At 40.8% G+C, this 19,547-nt stretch overlaps 1 pseudogene; it reads left to right on the top strand.

Moving 5' to 3' along the window:
• Positions 12,811–13,736, top strand: OR7A144P (olfactory receptor family 7 subfamily A member 144, pseudogene; annotated as a pseudogene).

The following is a 19,547-nucleotide window of genomic DNA, read 5'->3' as shown; positions in this document are numbered from 1 at the left end:
TCTTGTAACGATCCCTTCATCATTACAGAATGTCCTTCTTTGTCTTTTGTTATAGCCTTTGTTTTAAACTCTATTATGTCTCACATGAGTAGAGCTCCCCCTGCATTCTTGTTGTTTGCATTTGCATTAACTATCTTTTCCATCCCCTCACTTTCAGTCTGTTTGTGTCTTTAGCCCTGAAGTGAGTTTTTGCAGGCAGCTTATTGAAGGACTTTTTTTTCCAACCAGCCATGCTATGTTTTTTTTATTGGAACATTTAGTCCATTGGTATGTAAATATTGATAGCTATGTACTTATTGCTATTTTATTCCTTGTTTTTCAGTTGTTTTCATAGTTCTTCTTGTTCATTTCTTCCTTTTGTTTCTCCTGTTGTGATTTGATGAGTTTATTTAATGGTATACTTGAGTTCCTTCCTTTTTTATTTTTGTTTATCTCCTATAGGTTTTTGGGTTTGTGTTTACCATGATTTCATATTTCTTCACTCATAATTATATCTACTTGAATAAGCTGATAGTCATTTAAGTTCAAACATATTTTAAATATTTACATTTGTATGCTCCTATACCCCACATGTTGTGTTTTTATGTCATATTTTACATATTCATGCTTATCTCTTTACTGTCTATTATAGTCATCAGTTCAGTTCAGTCACGCAGTTGTGTCTGACTCTTTCTGTCAGCACACCAGGCTTCCCTGTCCATCACAAACTCCCAGAGTTCACTCAAACTCATTTCCATCTAGTTGGTGATGCCATCCAGCATTCTCATCCTCTGTCATCCCCTTCTCCTCCTGCCCCCAGTCCCTCACAGCATCAGAGTCTTTTCCAATGGGTCAACTCTTCGTATTAGGTGGCCAAAGTATTGGAGTTTCAGCTTCAGCATCAGTCCTTCCAATGAACACCCAGGACTGATCTCCTCTAGGATGGACTGGTTTGATCTCCTTGAAGTCCAAGGGACTCTTAAGAATCTTCTCCAACACCACAGTTCAAAAGCATCAATTCTTCAGCATTCAGCTTTCTTCACAGTCCAACTTTCACATCCATACATGACCACTGGAAAAACCATAACCTTGACTACATGGACCTTTTTTGACAAAGTAATGTCTCTGCCTTTCAATATGCTACCTAGGTTTGTCATAACTTTCCTTCAGAGAGTAAGTATCTTTTAATTTCATGGCTACAATCACCATCTACAGGGATTTTGGAGCCAAAAAAAAAAAAAAAGTCTGACACTGTTTCCAATGTTTCCCCATCTATCTGCCATGAAGTGATGGGATCAGATGCCATGATCTTCATTTTCTGAATGTTGAGCTTTAAACCAACTTTCTCACTCTCCTCTTTCACTTTCATCAAGAGGCTTTTTAGTTCCTTTTCACTTTCTGCCATAAGGGTGCTGTCATCTGCATATCTAAGGTTATTGATACTTCTCCCAGCAATCTTGATTCCAGCTTGTATTTCTTCCACCCCAGCGTTTCTCATGATGTACTATGCATATAAGTTAAATAAGCAGGGTAACAATATACAGCCTTGACGTACTCCTTTTCCTATTTGGAACCAGTCTGTTGTTCCATGTCCAGTTCTAACTGTTGCTTCCTGTCCTGCATATAGGTTTCTCAAGAGGCAGGTCAGGTGGTCTGGTATTCCCATCTCTTTCAGAATTTTCCACAGTTTATTGTGATCCACACAGTCAAAGGCTTTGGCATAGTCAATAAAGCAAAAATAGATGTTTTTCTGGAACGCTTTTGCTTTTTCAATGATCCAGCAGATGTTGGCAATTTGATCTCTGGTTCCTCTGCCTTTTCTAAAACCAGCTTGAACATCTGGAAGTTCACAGTTCACATACTGCTGAAGCCTGGCTTGGAGAATTTTGAGCATTACTTTACTAGCATGTGAGATGAGTGCAATTGCGTGGTAGTTTGAGCATTCTTTGGCATTGTCTTTCTTTGGGATTGGAATGAAAACTGACCTTTTCCAGTCCTGTGGCCACTGCTGAGTTTTCCAAATTTGCTGGCATATTGAGTGAAGCACTTTCACAGCATCATCTTTCAGGATTTGAAATAGCTCAACTGGAATGCCATCACTGCCACTAGCTCTGTTCATATTGATGCTTTCAAAGGCCCACTTGACTTCACATTCTAGGATGTCTGGCTCTAGGTGAGTGATCACACCATCATGATTATCTGGGTCGTGAAGCACTTTTTTGTTGTTTTCCTCTATTTCTTTGCATTGATCATTGAGGAAGGCTTTCTTATCTCTCCTTGCTATCTTTGGAACTCTGCATTCAGATGCTTATATTTTTCCTTTTCTCCTTTGCTTTTCACTTCTCTTCTTTTCACACCTATTTGTAAGGCCTCCTCAGACAGCCATTTTGCTTTTTCACATTTCTTTTCCATGGGGATGGTCTTGATCCCTGTCTCCTGTACAATGCCATCATAATTACTTTTAAATATCTTTGTCTTTTAATCTATGTACTGATTATTTAAGTAATCTTTAATCCTTACTATATATTTGCCTTTCCTAGTGGAATTTTACCTTTCCTATAGATATTTCTTTTATATTTAGAGAAGACTACACCTTTTCTTTTAGGGTAGGTTTCCTATTGATGAAATATTTCCATTTTTGCTTGTCTGAGAACTTCTTTGTCTCTGCTTCTATTTTAAATGATAACCTTCCAGGGTAGGAGATCCTAGGTTGCAGGATTTTCCCTTTCAGTGCTTTGAATGTATCAGGTCACTCTCTTCTGGCCTGCAAAGTTTCTACAGATAAATCAGTTGATATGTGGATTCCCTTATATATGACTCTGTTTTTCTCTTGCTGCCTTTAAAATTCTCTCTTTATCTATCTTTTCCCAGTTTGATTATAATATATCTTAGTGTAGGTCTGTTTGGCCTCATCTTTCTTTGGGAACCACTATGCTTCCTATACTTGGATACCTGTTTCTTTCTTAAGTTTGGGAAGGTTTTAGTCATAATTTCTTCAAATACCTTTTCAATACACTTTTATCCCTCTTCATTTTCAATCCCTATAATGCAAATGTTGACACAATTGACATTATCCCAGAGATCTCATATGTTGCACTGTTTTTTTTTTATTTCTTTTTGTTTGCTCTTATGATTAGATAATCTCCACTATTCTATCTTCCAAATCACTTATGCATTCTTCTGTGTCATTGAGTATGCCCTTCATTTCTTCTAGAGTGCTTTTTATTTTAGATATTAAATTATATATTTTTATCGGGTCTTCTTTATACTTTTGCTGTTGTTCAGTCACTCAGTCATGTCCAACTCTTTGTGATCCCATGGACTGCAGCATGCCAGGCTTCTCTGTCTTTCACTATCTTCTGGAGTTTGGTCAAGCTCATGTTCATTGAGTTGATGATGCCATCCAACCATTTCATCCTCTGTTGCCCCTTTTCCCTCCTGCCCTAAATCTTTCCCAGCACTAGGGTCTTTTCCAATAAGTCAGCTCTTTGCATCCAGTGGCCAAAGTCTTGGAGCTTCAGCTTTAGTATCTGCCCTTCCATTGACTATTTAGGGTTGATTTCCTTTAGGATTGACTGGTTTTATCTCCTTGCTGTCGAAGGGACTCTCAAGATTCTTCTCTAGCACCACAGTTCAAAAGCATCAGTTCTTTGGTGCTCAGCTTTTTTTATAGTCCCACTCCCACATCTGTACATGACTACTGGAAAAACCATAGCTTTAACTATACAGAGCTTTATATCTTTGGGTCTATGCTAAGTCACTTCAGTCATGTCTGACTCTTTGAGACCTTACAGACTGTAGCTCACCAGGTTCCTCTTCCATGGCATTCTCCAGACAAGAATACTGAAGTGGGCTGCCATTTCGTCCTCTAAAGGATCTTCCGAGGGATTGAACCCACATCTCTTATGTGTTCTGCATTGGCTGGTAGGTTCTTTGCCTCTAGTGCCACCTGGGGACTTTTAGTTCCTTATTCAATTGATCTGTGTTTAGGTTAATTCTTTTCCCTAATTCATATTTATTATCAATATATTTTTATTACAAACGTTTTGAAATCTTTGGTATATTATTTATTTCTGTTTCACTTACATTTTTTTTTAATTTATACAGAGGCTTTTTCTTGCTCTTTCAAATGAGAATGCTGCTATTTAGTAGCTTCAGTCACATGTAACTCTGTGCCACCCTATAGACTGTAGCCCACAAGGCTCGACTTTCTGTGGAATTCTCCAGGAAAGAGTACTGGAATGGGTTTCCATTCCCTTCTCCAGGGGATCTTCCCAACCCAAGGACTGAACTCAGATCTCCTGCATTGCAGGCAGATTCTTTACCACTGACCCACCAGGGAAGTGGAGAAGGCAATGGCACCCCATTCCAGTACTCTTGCCTGGAAAATCCCATGGACGGAGGAGCCTCAGTCCATGGGGTCGCTAAGAGTCGGACACGACAGAGCGACTTCACTTTCCACTTTCATGCATTAGAGAAGGAAATGGCAACCCACTCCAGTATTCTTGCCTGGAGAATCCCAGGGACGGGGGAGCCTGGAGGGCTGCCGTCTATGGGGTCGCACAGAGTCGGACACGACTGAGCGACTTCACTTTCCACTTTCATGCATTAGAGAAGGAAATGGCAACCCACTCCAGTGTTCTTGCCTGGAGAATCCCAGGGACAGGGGAGTCTGGTGGGCTGCCGTCTATAGTTCCTACTTACTTTCATTTTACTTAACTTTCTCTCTGTCTGTAATGAATTTCGGTGAAACAGTTACCTATTGTAATCTTAAAGGGCTTTTCTTATTTAGCAGTGTCTCTATGTTGATTGCTTATGTCCAATACCTTTGGTGGGATGGCTGGATTTGACATGGATGACAGTCATATCTTTCCATAGGCGGTGCTGGCTGCTATAACCTTGGTGATGGGAGAGCTAGAGCCTGGTGTACAGTGTGACATGGGTCTTCCTCTCTGCTTAGTGGCCATCACCATCCTGTTCGTGTCACGTTGCTCCCAAGTTGATAGAGCAGAAGGCCTGTTCATCAGGCTAGGGCTGGCTCTGTTCTCTTTAAGTGTAAGTTTTCCTTCTTCACACACTGGGGCCTTTGTCTCAATAAAGGGGGATCCTGAAACAATAAGGGTTTGCGTGCTTATGGAGGTCCAATACTCTGCCTGTGTAGGCATCTTTGGATCCTCTCAGATGCAAGCCACAGTCACATCCTCTGCTTCAGCTACCCCAGATCTGTGCTAGGCTTTAGCATGGAGCGGTTGGGGCCAGAGCATTCACACAGCTTGGGTTGGGGTACACAGTGAAGTAGTCATGGGAATTCATAACCAATATTATCAAATAACTTTAAATGGAGCATAATCTATAAAATTTTGAATCATTGTTTATATGCCAGAAGCTAATATGATATTGTAAGTTACCTATACTTCAATAAAAAATTTTAAACACGCAAATAAATATACAGTGAAATAATTTGTCACAGTAATTATCTGATTGGTAATGGTATGATGAATGATTTTGTCTTTTTTTTAATACTTTAAAAAATTCTACTAAAGCATGTTTACTTTTTGCTATCAGATTAACAATATAGGGACTTCCCTGGTGATTCAGTGGTTGAGAATCAGCCTTCCAATATAGGGGACACAGATTCAGTCCCTGATCTGAAAGCTATGATCCCATGCACCACAACTAGAGAGCTCCACACCACAGCTACTGAGCCCATGTGTTCTAGAGCCCATGCTCTGCAACAAGGGAAATCTCTGCACACTGTGACTACAGAAAAAGCCACTGTGCCCCCAGGAAGACCCAGCACAGCCAAAAAGGGAGAGCGGAAGTTATTATATATGTTATGAATTAAATGAAACTAACAAAACATAAGGCATCACCAAAAAATGAATTGAGAAACTTAAATTCGATTTCTAAAAAAATTATTGAATAATTGTCCATATTACATGTATTAATACATTCATAGCTACGGTAACAAATTACCACAATAGGGATTGAAATAAAAAAATATTTTGCTCTTACAATTGAAGATCAGAAGGCAAATATCTCAGTGAGCTAAAGTCAACATGCCTGCATGGTCTCTGAGGAGAATCTGATTCATTTCCTTTTCTAGTTTCTAGTGGCCACAAGAATTTCTTGACTCATAGGCTTCACACTTCACACTTCAGCTTCAAAGACAGCTGCTGCTGCTAAGTGACTTCAGTCATGTCTGACTCTGTGCAACCCAATACATGGCAGCCACCAGGCTCCCCTGTCCCTGGGATTCTCCAGACAAGAATACTGGAGTGGGTTGCCATTGCCTTCTCTGCAAAGTCAGCAATGTAACATTTTCAAATCTTTCTCTGATTTCAACCTTTTTGTCTTCTTCTTCTGCAGAAACAGGTTCATTGTGATTACATTAGTCTCTTCCAGATAATCATAGTCAATCTTCTTATCTTAAAGTCACTGATTAGCAACCTTCCTCCATCTGCTACTGTAATCCCCTCTTGCTATGTAAAATAATATAATCAAAGGTTCTGGGGATTAGGATGTAGTCATCATTTGGAGGCCATTACTCTGATCATCAAAAGTAATTTTCATAGGCCTATTATTTGCTGTCACTTAAGGACCAAGCTGGTTTTAGAAAAAGCAGAGGAACCAGAGATCCAATTGCTAACATCCACCAGATCATCAAAAAAGCAAGAGCGTTCCAGAAAAACATCTATTTCTTCTTTATTGATTATACCAAAACCTTTGACTATGTGGATCACAATAAACTGTGGAAAATTCTGAAAGAGATGGGGATACCAGACCACCTGACCTGCCTCTTGAGAAATCTGTATGCAGGTCAGGAAGCAACAGTTAGAACTGGACATGGAACAACAGACTGGTTCCAAATAGGAAAAGGAGTATGTCAAGTCTGTATATTGTCACCCTGCTTAATTAACTTATATGCAGAATACATCATGAGAAACGCTGGGGTGGAAGAAGCACAAGCTGGAATCAAGATTACTGGGAGAAATCTCAATAACCTCAGATATGCAGATGACACCACCCTTATGGCAGAAAGTGAAGAGGAACTAAAAAGCCTCTTGATGAAAGTGAAAGTAGAGAGTGGAAAAGTTGGCTTAAAGCTCAACATTCAGAAAACGAAGATCATGGCATCCGGTCCCATCACTTCATAGCAAATAGATGGGAAAACAGTGGAAACAGTGTCAGACTTTATTTTTCTGGGCTCCAAAATCAAAGCAAATGGTGACTGCAGCCATGAAATTAAAAGACACTTACTCCTTGGAAGGAAAGTTATGAACAACCTAGATAGCATATTCAAAAGCAGAGACACTACTTTACCAACAAGGATCTGTCTAGTCAAGGCTATGGTTTTTCCAGTGATCATGTATGGATGTGAGAGTTGGACTATAAGAAAGCTGAGCACTGAAGAATTGATGTTTTTGAACTGTGGTGTTGGAGAAGACTCTTGCAAGTCCCTTGGACTGCAAGGAAATCCAACCAGTCCATCCTAAAGGAAATCGGTCCTGAATATTAATTGTAAGAACTGATGTTGAAGCTGCAACTCCAATACTTTGGCCACCTGATGCAAAGAGTTGACTCACTGGAAAAGACCCTGATGCTAGGAAGATTGAAGGCAGGAGGCGAAGGGGACGACAGAGGATAAGATAGTTGGACGGCATCACCGACTCAATGAACATGAGTTTGAGTAAACTCCAGGAGTTGATTATGAACAGGGAGGCCTGGTGTGCTGCAGTCCATGGGGTCGCAAAGTGTTGGACACAACTGAGCAAGTAACAGTTACTTACTTATTTACTTAAGGACCATAAGGGGTTTCCCAGGTGGCTAAGCAGCAAAGAATCCACCTGCAATGCAGGAGATAAGAGATGTGGGTGCCATTTCTGGGCCAGAAAGATGCCCTGGAGAAGGAAATGGCAATCCACTTCAGTATCCCATGGACAAAGGAGCCTGGCAGGCTACAGTCAATAGGGTCCCAAAAGACTCAGACATGACTTAGCAACTAAACAATAAAGGATTGTAAATAAAAGAAACACAAAATGTATTATAGCCTCTTAATGATGAAAACCATTCTTTTGAAGTTACATGCCAAGACAATTTTTGGTGCAAAGGAACCTACAACTACCTAGTCCAGACTTTAACACAGGACCACAGCCTTGCTAGTCAAAGAATAATCCACAGACCAAGACATGCATGCACTAGCAACGTTACCCAGAACCTTGTTGAAAATTCAGAACCTCAGGACAACCAGAACCTGTTGAATCAGGATCTGATTTAGTACTAGAATCCTAGGGGATTCTTATGTACAATGTGTAGAAGTGTTGGCCTAGAATAGGCTTTCTCATCTTCTCACTATTGGCATTTGTGGCATGATAATCATTTGTATGTGGTGCTATCCTGTACATTATAGATGTTTGGGTGAAAGTGAAAGTGTTAGTTGCTCAGGCATGCCCAACTCTTTGCAGTCTCATGGACTGTGACCAACCAGGCTCCTCTGTCCATGGGATTTCCCAGTCAAGAATACTGAAGTAGGTTGCCATTTCCTTCTACAGGGAATCTTCCCAACCCAGGGATAGAACTTGCATTTCCTGCTTGGCAGGTAGATTTGTTACCACTAAGCCACCTGGAAAAGTCCCCCTCCCCACAACGGTGTTCTAGCAAGAGAACACAGTTTTCTCCCTTATTGAAGAAGAAATAGTAATTTCCTGGATATATCAGGTGCTGTATTCTCATAGCATGGCAGTTATGTTATGGCTCTTGAGACTCAAAGGATCTAGTCAAGACAAATTCCTCAGGCTTAGATTTGGAAGAAATATTGAGGGTTGTAAAAACTTTCAGTGTTAGAATTCTGGGAGATAGGAGACTTAGTAGAGAAGTAACGAGAATTGAATACCCCTGATGTTTAACCTGGACTCTTGGGAATAGCGAATCAGCAGGCGGAGGGGGCAGGGGGTTTGGGGGGTGGGGGGGAATCCATTGTTTCCAAACAGGTTCCCCTGAGGAAATGATGTAGTCAACATTCAAGCAATAATGGAAAATGTGATAAAGAGGTATAATGAGCAGATACAGAACATATACAGAGCTATAAATATCTCCACTACTGCAAGATCTAAGCATGTTAAACCTTGAGCTGCAACAGGGATGCTTTTTGCACTTGGACTCCTAAGTCTGGCTCAGGGACCAATCCATCACTCTTTCCTTCTTTCTTGTGAGGAGACAGAGCTTCGGCCTCCACCATCAACCATCCAGGGAGGAATTTTGAACTTCTACACAGAGACCTTCCAATCTGCCTTTCCATCCAGGTGAGTCCAAGAGCCCCACAGACACTGGAGGAGAAAGCTGGAGAGAATGAAACCCAAGACGTACCTGAAGTCACCTGAGAACACAAACAGCTGACCCAGAGCCAAGAAAACTCCATGTTTGTTTTCTTGTTTGATTTATTAATTCATAATCAATTTATTAAATATTTTTAAATGACAGATATCTGTTGGATTCAGCAATTCAAGGATTGCTGTTGACAACTAAGTAATGGGAATGAAAATCTAGTTGGATGACACTCAGGAAAAAGTGGGGAGCCCAGTGGTATCATTAAAATTTGAACATTTCCAAGAAGTTTCTTGCAGTTTAGGGGAGTAGGAAAATAAACTATTTGGTCAGGAGAGGTTTGCAGTGAAGTAATTGTTTTTTCTGAAATTTTTAAGATGAGGTGTATTTGAGCTTGTTCTGTATTCATTAGGAGGATCCAGATCAATAGAAGTATCTACTACCTGAAAACTACACTTCTTGAGACACATATATTACTGAATCTTCTTTCATACTGAGTATTCATTAGGGAAATATGCTTTTAAAATACAAACAGACATATGATAAACCATTTATCTTTGCAATTATTTCATTACCTGAAAAGCTAAATTTATTTGCGGTTTTTATTAGCCATTTGCTATCTCTATTGCAAATTGTCTATGCATGTTTTGCTTTACCTACTGGTGTCTGGATGTTTTTATTCTTTTTTGTTTTGCTATATCATTTTCTTTACAATTTATTTCATCTCCAGCTCAGAAAGGAAAGGAATTGCACTACAGCATGTGGAAGACCAGGAGAATGAGATATATTTTTAATACTTTGTCAATTCTTCTTGCTGAAAATAGAGAAATATGTAGCTTTTTTCTCCCTATTTTCCCCCTCCCCTACACAAGTGTGTCAGCCACCATTTCTATGGCACTATTTCACCCAAACTGCTCTTAGCTATAACTAGTTCAACTAATCTGGATTCCCTATTCCAGTCTCTATATTCATGGTGGGGCGGGAGGGGGGAACGGTTTGCATTCTTCTAAACAAAGAATTACAATTTTTAAAGAAGCTTCCTATTAATATTTGCCATTTAAATTTTATATGTGTGTAGTGTATAATGTGTTTGCTGTGTTATGTGAGAGTTTAAAAACTGTGAGTGATCAAAGTTATCAGTTGGTCACATTTTGTCCTCCCTCTCATTGCTTTTCACACACACAAAGTTCTTCAACATCCTTAGAAATAAGAAACCACCTTTTCTATAAATTGCCATCTTATTTCCCATTTTCACCTAGTACTACAATTGCCTTTTGTGACTAGATCAATTTTGTAAATAACATTTTCTGCCCTCTTGTGGAACATGTGCTTCTGCACTCAAATATTTCTTCTATCTTTTTCATAAGGATGGTTGAATTTATTTATGCTTTAAAAAAAAGAAAAGTGAAAGTCAGTTAGTGCAGGGAGCGAGCTCCGCCCCTGGCAAAGGTCTTGAGGAAGGAGGCTTGGCATACGCAAAGGCGGGATCAAGCCTCAGGAGTCTCCCTGGAAATTCTCAAGCATCTACCCCCAAAACTAGAGTCTGCCTACTTTCTGCTTTGTGCTTTCACCTACACCTCTGACTTTACGGGGGGCTGTCCCCCACTACCTCTCTCTGAAAAAAGAGTTAGCTTACAGCTCCAGTTAATAATTCCTGGGTGTGACAGTGTTTCAACCTACAAACTCCTTTGAAAATCCTCTAGCCTGCCTGAATAGGTTTTTCCGGCCACATGTGATTGTTCAGAGCCTTCCAACTGTGAGAGGCAGGAGGTGTTCTAAACTGTCTAAACACAGATTCCTTTGAGTAGTTAAAAAATTGATTAGAAATTGTATTGGTGACGGGATTTTCACTTGTTGGGCCAATGTTTGCTGCTAAGTTTCTATATCCCTTACCTGCTGTGTCCCTGGCAGTGTATTGATTAATATAATTGGTGTAAGTAGTAGCTTTAATGTTTGTAACCTGGGACCCTTGAGTTAATTCTTTTTCTTGTTATAGCCCACCACACCTTTGCTCTGTAGGAATGCAACTTTATCTAATGCTTTTTGGAGGCTGGCGCCTGACTTTAGAATAATCACCTTTAGAGAAAAATAAGTTTCTTAAAATGTTAACAGGCCTCCGGGCCAGAAGATGATGCAAATCACCTAAACTTTTGCATATGATAAGTTTGCAGGAAGAAAGCCTGGCTTACTGCATGACTCTACCCCTTCCCCCATTATCCTCTATGCATAACTTAAGGTATAAAAACTACTTTGGAAAATAAAGTGCGGACCTTGTTCACCGAAACATGGTCTCCCCATGTCGTTCTTTCTCTCACCTTCTGACTGAATTATTCAGCCTCTTTTCTCCACTGAATTTCCTCACTGAGCTATCCTTATTCTATTACTCTTTATATCCTTAATTAAAGTTTAATTAAGCAGTTGTTTCCTGATCCTCGCCGACGCCGTCCCCGCTTCGAATTCCCTGGATCCACCGGGGCTGGACCCCGGCAAGTTAGTCATTTTTGACCCTTTGCAGCCCCATGGACTATAGCCCACAAGGTTCCTCTGTTCATGGCATTTCCCGGGCAAGAATACTTGATCAGGTTGCCATATCCTATCGTACTCCAGGGGACCTTCTTGACTGAGGGAACAAACCTGCATCTCCTGCATGGCAGGCAGATTATCACTGTGCCACCTGGGAAGCCCATTAATAGTGAACAAAGCATGAAGTCCCTGTCCATTTAGAGCTAATATTTTAGTGGAGAAAGATTACAGTAAAATAAATTCATGTATGACCAAGTGTCCTCAGATATAAATTAAATGAAGGAAAAGGTAGATTTTGTGGCATGTAGGACTTTATAGAGCATATTATGGTGAGGTCTTTGCATGTGGGAAGAGAATCTGAAACAGGAGTAGTGTGGACCCACTGGATTTGTCAAAAGGAGATCAAAACTGAAAGGCCAAGAATAACAAAGAAAGATGCCACATAAGAAAAGTAAGAAAAAGATCAGTTTTACTCACTCATAAAAATTGAGTCAGTGGTCTGATGTGGATACAATAATTAAGTGAAGGGGAAAAGTGCAGTCAGTGTGTGGTCCATTGAGTCTGAACACACTGTTGCCTGTTCTCTCTGCAATTTGCCTCTTTCGTTGAACTCTTTATTCACATTCTTCTTCCATCAGCAGAAACTTATCTTCTTCAAAAACAATTCTTCCATTTAATTCAAGGGATTAAAAAAATTTCAGATTGTGTCCCAGAGCACAACATGCTTTTTACATGTGATCCAGCATATGTACACAGGCAAGCAAGAAATTCGCACACATGCACATTGCATGCACATTCGAACACACACGTACAGACATATCTGAACAAAAAGAACAACAACAACAAAAAAACCCTTGCTATGTATGATGCACACTGATATTTTCTTTTGTGTTTTATATATTCTATTTTATCTTATTCTTACAAACCACATAGTTGAGAAACTGATCATGTTACTTTTTGTCTCCTGGCAGTCACCTCTTCCACATGGAACCAGGGAATGCTACACGAATTTCAAAATTTCTTCTTCTGGGAATTTCAAAGGAACCAGAATGGCAGCCTCTCTTATTTTGGACATTTCCTTTCCATGGATCTGATCACTGTATTTGGAAACCTGCTCATCGTCCTAGCTGTCAGCCCAGACTTCCACCTCCACACCCTCATGTACTTCTTCCCCTCCAACCTGTCTTTTGTAGACATCTGTGTCACTTCCACCACCACCCCAAAGATGCTGTAGAACATCCAGAACCAGAGCAAACTTATAGCCTATGAAGGCTGCATCACCCGGATGTATTTTTTCATGCTCTTTGCAGGGTTGGACATCTTTCTCCTGACAGTGATGGCCTATGACTGCTTCATGGCCATCTGTCACCCCCTGAACTACACAGTCATCATGAACCCTCAGCTCTGTGGATTGCTGGTCCTAGTGTCCTGGATGATGAGTGTACTGAATTCCTTGCTACTAAGCTTACTGATGTTGTGGCTGTCCTTCTGTAGAATCCTGGAGACCCCCCGTTTTTTCTGTGAACTCAATCATGTGGTCCTACTTGTCTGTTCTGACGTGTATCTCAATGACATAGTGATGTATTTTGCAGCTGCCATTTTGGATGGTGTTGCCCTCACTGGTATCCTGTACTCTTACTCTAAGATAGTTTCTGCCATACATGGAATCTCATCAGCTCAGGGGAAGTATAAGGCATTTTCCACCTGTGCATCTCACCTCTCAGTGGCCTCCTTATTTTATTGTACAGCCTTAGGAGCGTACCTTAGCTCTGCTGCTACAAACAGCTCACACTCAAGTACAATTGTACACTGTGGTTACATCCATACTGAATCCCTTCATCTACAGCCTGAGGAACAAAGACATAAACAGGGCTCTGAAAAGAAGCATTGGGATGGCTGCTATAAAAGGGGCAATTGTCCTTGGGCCCAAGAAGTGCCCATAACTGTAGGGTTCAAAGCCTTAGAGCCAAATTCTTTGATCAGATTGTTGAAGAGCAGGACTTACTCCTTCTATTTATTTTCTAGAATTTCCATTTACATGAATTCAACTCTTCCAGACAGTTAAAGTGTGCTCATCCACCCTTTGGAGAAGGCAGTGGCACCCCACTCCAGTACTCTTGCCTGGAAAATCCCATGGACGGAAGAACCTGATAGGCTGCAGTCCATGAGGTCGCTAAGAGTCGGACACGACTGAGCGACTTCACTTTTACTTTTCATTTTCAGGCTTTGGAGAAGGAAATGGCAACCCACTCCAATGTTTTTGCTTGGAGAATCCCAGGGACAGAGGAGCCTGGTAGGAGGCCGTCTATGGGGTCGCACAGAGTCCGACACGACTGAAGTGACTTAGCAGCATCCACCCTTCCCTGGTGGCTCAGATGGCAAAGAATCTGCCTACAATGCAGGAGACCCAGGTTTGACCCCTGGGTCAAGAAGATCCCCTGGAAAAGGGAATGGCAACCCACTTCAGTATTCTTGCCTGGAGAATCCCATGGACAGAGGAGCCTGGTGGGCTACAGTCCATGGGGTCACAAAGAGTTGGACATGATTGAGTGACTGAACAGAAGGGAAACAAGTTCACAAGTTCTCTTTACCCAGGGGGTAAATCTAAAAGAGACTTCATTGTTGGGGTGGTGGGGTGGGGGGGGGGTGTCACTGGATACAAGTCTAGTAGCTGTGTTACATAGCTGCTGGCAATATATTTTTTGCCATAATTGTCTTTGAAGTGAATGCCTCAGAAATCAAAAGCTAAGTTTCTAGCACTCACATTACAAACATGTGTTTTATAATTGCTCTCCTGGTTTTATTCAGTTATTCACCTTGATGTCCAAATGCTTATCACAGTCACTGGCCAAAAAAAAAAAAAATATGTGTCTTCCAGTTTAAATCTACATGGAAAGACAAATTGGAATAAATTGGACTGGTATGATCAAGATGACCCATTAGGAGGCAAAATGTCAAGTCACACATTTGGTGACTGTGCACAATGTTTCTTTTTCATGCTGTACATCTATTTATTAAAGCCTTATGCAGTGGAAGTGAGAAATAGATTTAAGGGACTAGATCTGATAGATGAACTATGGACGTAGGTTCGTAACATTCTACAGGAGACAGGGACCAAGACCATCCCCATGGAAAAGAAATGCAAAAAAGCAAAATGGCCGTCTGGGGAGGACTGACAAATAACTGTGAAAAGAAGAGAAGTGAAAAGCAAAGGAGAAAATGATAGATATTCTCATTTGAATGCAGAATTCCAAAGAATAGCAAGGAGCGATACGAAAGCCTTCCTCAGTGATCAATGCAAAGAAATAGAGGAAAACAACAGAATGGGAAAGACTAGAGATCTCTTTAAGAAAACTAGAGATACCAAGGGAAAATTTCATGCAAAGATGGGCTGAATAAAGGACAGAAATGGTATGGGCCTAACAGAAGCAAAACATATTAAGAAGAGGTGGCAAGAATACACAGAAGAACTGTACAAAAAAGATCTTCACGACCAAGATAATCACGATGGTGTAATCACTGACCTAGAGCCAGACATCCTAGAATGTGAAGTCAAGTGGGCCTTAGAAAGCATCACTAAGAACAAAGCTAGTGCAGGTGATGGAATTCCAGTTGACCTATTTCAAATCCTGAAAGATGATGCTGTGAAAGTGCTGCACTCAATATGCCAGCAAATTTGGAAAACTCAGCAGTGGCCACAGGACTGGAAAAGGTCAGTTTTCATTCCAATCCCAAAGAAAGGTAGTGCCAAAGAATGCTCAAACTACCACACAACTGCACTCATCTCACATGCTAGTAAAGTAACGCTCAAAATTCTCCAAGCTAGGCTTCAGCAATACGTGAACCGTGAACTTCCAGATGTTCAAGCTGGTTTTAGGAAAGGCAGAGGAACCAGAGATCAAATTGCCAACATCCGCTGGATCATCAAAAAAGCAGGAGAGTTCCAGAAAAACATCTATTTCTGCTTTGTTGATTATACCAAGGCTTTTGACTGTGTGGATCACAGTAAACTGTGTAAAATTCTGAAAGAGATGGGAATACCAGAGCACCTGATCTGCCTCTTGAGAAACCTATATGCAGGTCAGGAAGCAACAGTTAGAACTGAACATGGAACAACAGACTGCTTCCAAATAGGAAAAGGGGTACATGCCTGGTGGGCTGCAGTCCACGGGGTGGCGAAGAGTTGGACACGACTGAGCGACTTCACTTTCATTTTTCACTTTCATACACTGGAAAATGAAATGACAACCCACTCCAGTGTTCTTGCCTGGAGAATCCCAGGGATGGGGGAGCCTGGTGAGCTGCCGTCTCTGTGGTCACACAGAGTTGGACACGACTGAAGCGACTTAGCAGCAGCAACAAGACTGTATATTGTCACCATGCTTATTTAACTTATATGCAGAGTACATCATGAGAAATGCTGGGCTGGAAGAAGCACAAGCTGGAATCAAGATTGCCTGGAGAAATATCAATAACCTCAGATATGCAGATGACTCCACCCTTATGACTGAAAGTGAAGAGGAACAAAAAAACCTGTTGATGAAAGTGAAAGATGAGAGTGAAAAAGGTGGCTTAAAGCTCAATGCTTAAAGAATGAACTTGCTACAAACTGTACTGCTAGCTCCACAGTCCACCAATCATCACGTCAATTCAAGATATCATGCTCAGTGACCAGTGATGTCACTTCTTGCAGAGGCTGTCAATGACTGATCACAAACAGTCTAATTAAGGAGCTAATTCATGCACAGACAGCAAAGCATGTGGTTGTGTTGCCTCGGTGTCTCTCAGTGATAAACTCACATGACAGTTCACAAAAATGGATCATCCGATGATGCAAGTACAGTAAAAAAAAGAAAACTGGAAACACTAAAAGTGAAATTTAAATCCATTTAAATCCAACATAAGAAAAAAAAAGATAAAAAAAAAATAATCCAACATAAGATATGTCATTCAAGAAGTAACTGACTGTGGGAATGTCAGTATTGCTATCATTCCAGACACTCAGATGTGTAGCCAGGAGAACATAGTAAAGATAAATTTATCAAATACATAAGGAAAATGTTTGTGACAAAAGGAATGACAATGTTCCGGAAGAAGGGACACCAGCAAAAAGTCACATTAAAGAGACGTGGAGATAGTCCATGACATTAAAAGAATAAAGGAGAAAATGTTAGAAGCTAATGCAGACTTAGAAAGGAATATTACAAGTTGTCAAATAAGTTATATGAAGAAGACAAGTACTGTTCAAATGACTCTGGATACATTTTTACAAAGACTAAAAGCACTTTAATCCTCAGTGCTGCTAATGTTTTCAATTATAGTATACAAAATGAAGGTTAATTTTACTGCTTTGCTCATTTCCTTATACATTTATAAATGGTAGTATGCATTTTTAATGTATTGATGAAAATTTCTAGAAGTCAGGGAAAGTCATAATTTTCCCCTTCATTATTAAAATCGTATGGCACAGTAAAAAAAAAAAAAAAAAAAAAGCTCAACATTCAGAAAACAAAGTTCATGGCATCTGGTCTCATCACTTCATGGCAAATAGATGGGGAAACAATGGAAACAGTGTCAGACTTTATTTTTGGGGCTCCAAAATGCCTGCAGATGGTGATTACAGCCATGAAATTTAAAGATGCTTATTCCTTGGAAGGAAAGCTATGACCAACCTAGATAGCATATTCAAAAGCAGAGACATTACTTTGCCAACAGAGGCCCACCAAGTCAAGGCTATGGTTTTTCCAGTGAATGTGAGAGTTGGACTGTGAAGAAAGCTGAGCACTGAAGAATTGATGTTTTGAACTGTGGTGTTGGAGAAGACTCTTGAGAGTCCCTTGGACTGCAAGGAGTTCCAACCAGTCCATTCTAAAGCAGACCAGTCCTGGGTGTTCATTCGAAGGACTGATGCTGAGGCTGAAACTCTAATACTTTGGCCACCTCATCCAAAGAGTTGACTCATTGGAAAAGACCCTGATGCTGGGAGGGATTGGGGGCAGGAGGAGAAGGGGACGACAGAGGATGAGGTGGCTGGATGGCATCACCAACTCAACAGACGTGAGTTTGGGTAGACTCCGGGAATTGGTGATGGACAGGGAGGCCTGGCGTGCTGCAATTCATGGGGTCTCAAAGAGTCAGACACAACTTAGCGACTGAACTGAACAGAACTGATAAGATGTCTCCCCACAAGTGACAGGTTTTATTAATTGAGGTGAAGGGTTTGTTACTGTCTTTTACATTTTGTCACATTATTTTTGTCCTGTTTGTGCTTGAAAACTTCTATTGCTACCTTCTAACATGATTCATTCAGTTGTTTTATGAAATATCTCCTCTTTCCTGATGTGTCACCAGTTCACAAAGATGATGAGTGAACAACATCAATTCATCCATTTCTCATGTCTTTCAAACTCAGGAGTCTCTTCCTTCCTCATGATCAGAGGATGATCCACAAGAGAGGCTGGCATCCTGCCCAGTCATATGATTCAGATACACCAGTTTTTCTGTACTAACAGGAATGTCTGTCCACCTCTTCTAGTTTCCTAGAAAATAGTCAATTGTTATTATAGTTACCTGAAATAATCTTGGGTAATGGAATGACCATGGATGTTCTACACAAATATAAGATCATATACCAAAAAAAAAAAAAATGCTGTAGATTGTTACAATTGCTCTTGTTTCTGTTCATTTGGATTATTGTATCAGTTAGCTGTCGCTGCATAACAAGCCATTCTATGTCAATTTCAGTTCAGTTTATTTCAGTTGCTCAGTCGTGTTGGACTCTTTGTGACCCATGAACTGCAGCACGCCAGGCCTCCCTATCCATCACCAACTCCCAGAGTTCACTCAGACTCACGTCCATCAAGTCAGTGATGCCATCCAGCCATCTCATCCTCTGTCGTCCCCTTCTCCTTCTGCCCCCAGTCCCTCCCAGCATCAGAGTCCTTTACAATGAGTCAGCTCTTCACATGAGGTGGCCAAAGTACTGGAGTTTCAGCTTCAGCATCATTCCTTCCAAAGAAATCCCAGGGCTGATCTCCTTCAGAATGGACTGGTTGGATCTCCTTGCAGTCCAAGGGACTCTCAAGAGTCTTCTCCAACAACACAGTTCAAAAGCATCAATTCTTCAGCGCTCAGCCTTCTTCACAGTCCAACTCTCACATCCATACATGACCACAGGAAAAACCATAGCCTTGACTAGATGAACCTTTGTTGGCAAAGTAATGTCACTGCTTTTGAATATGCTATCTAGGTTGGTCATAACTTTCCTTCCAAGGAGTAAGCGTCTTTTAATTTCATGGCTGCAGTCACCATCTGCAGTGATTTAGGAGCCCCCCAAAATAAAGTCTGACACAGTTTCCACTGTTTCCCCATCTATTTCCCATGAAGTGATGGGACCGGATGCCATGATCTTTGTTTTCTGAATGTTGAGCTTTAAGCCAACTTTTTCACTCTCCTCTTTCACTTTCATCAAGAGGCTTTTTAGTTCCTCTTCACTTTCTGCCATAAGGGTGGTGTCATCTGCATATCTGAGGTTACTGAGATTTCTCCCGGCAATTTTGATTCCAGCTTGTGCTTTTTCCAGTCCAGCGTTTCTCATGATGTACTCTGCATATAAGTTAAATAAGCAGGGTGACAATATACAGCCTTGATGTACTCCTTTTCCTATTTGGAACCAGTCTGTTGTTCCATGTCCAGTTCTAACTCTTGCTTCCTGACCTGCA

The sequence above is a fragment of the Bos taurus genome, chromosome 7 (genome assembly GCF_002263795.3).
Source record: "Bos taurus isolate L1 Dominette 01449 registration number 42190680 breed Hereford chromosome 7, ARS-UCD2.0, whole genome shotgun sequence".
In the NCBI taxonomy this organism is placed as follows: Eukaryota; Metazoa; Chordata; class Mammalia; order Artiodactyla; family Bovidae; genus Bos; species Bos taurus.
Note: the sequence above shows the minus strand (reverse complement) of the source record. Positions and strands in the feature narration are given on the sequence as shown.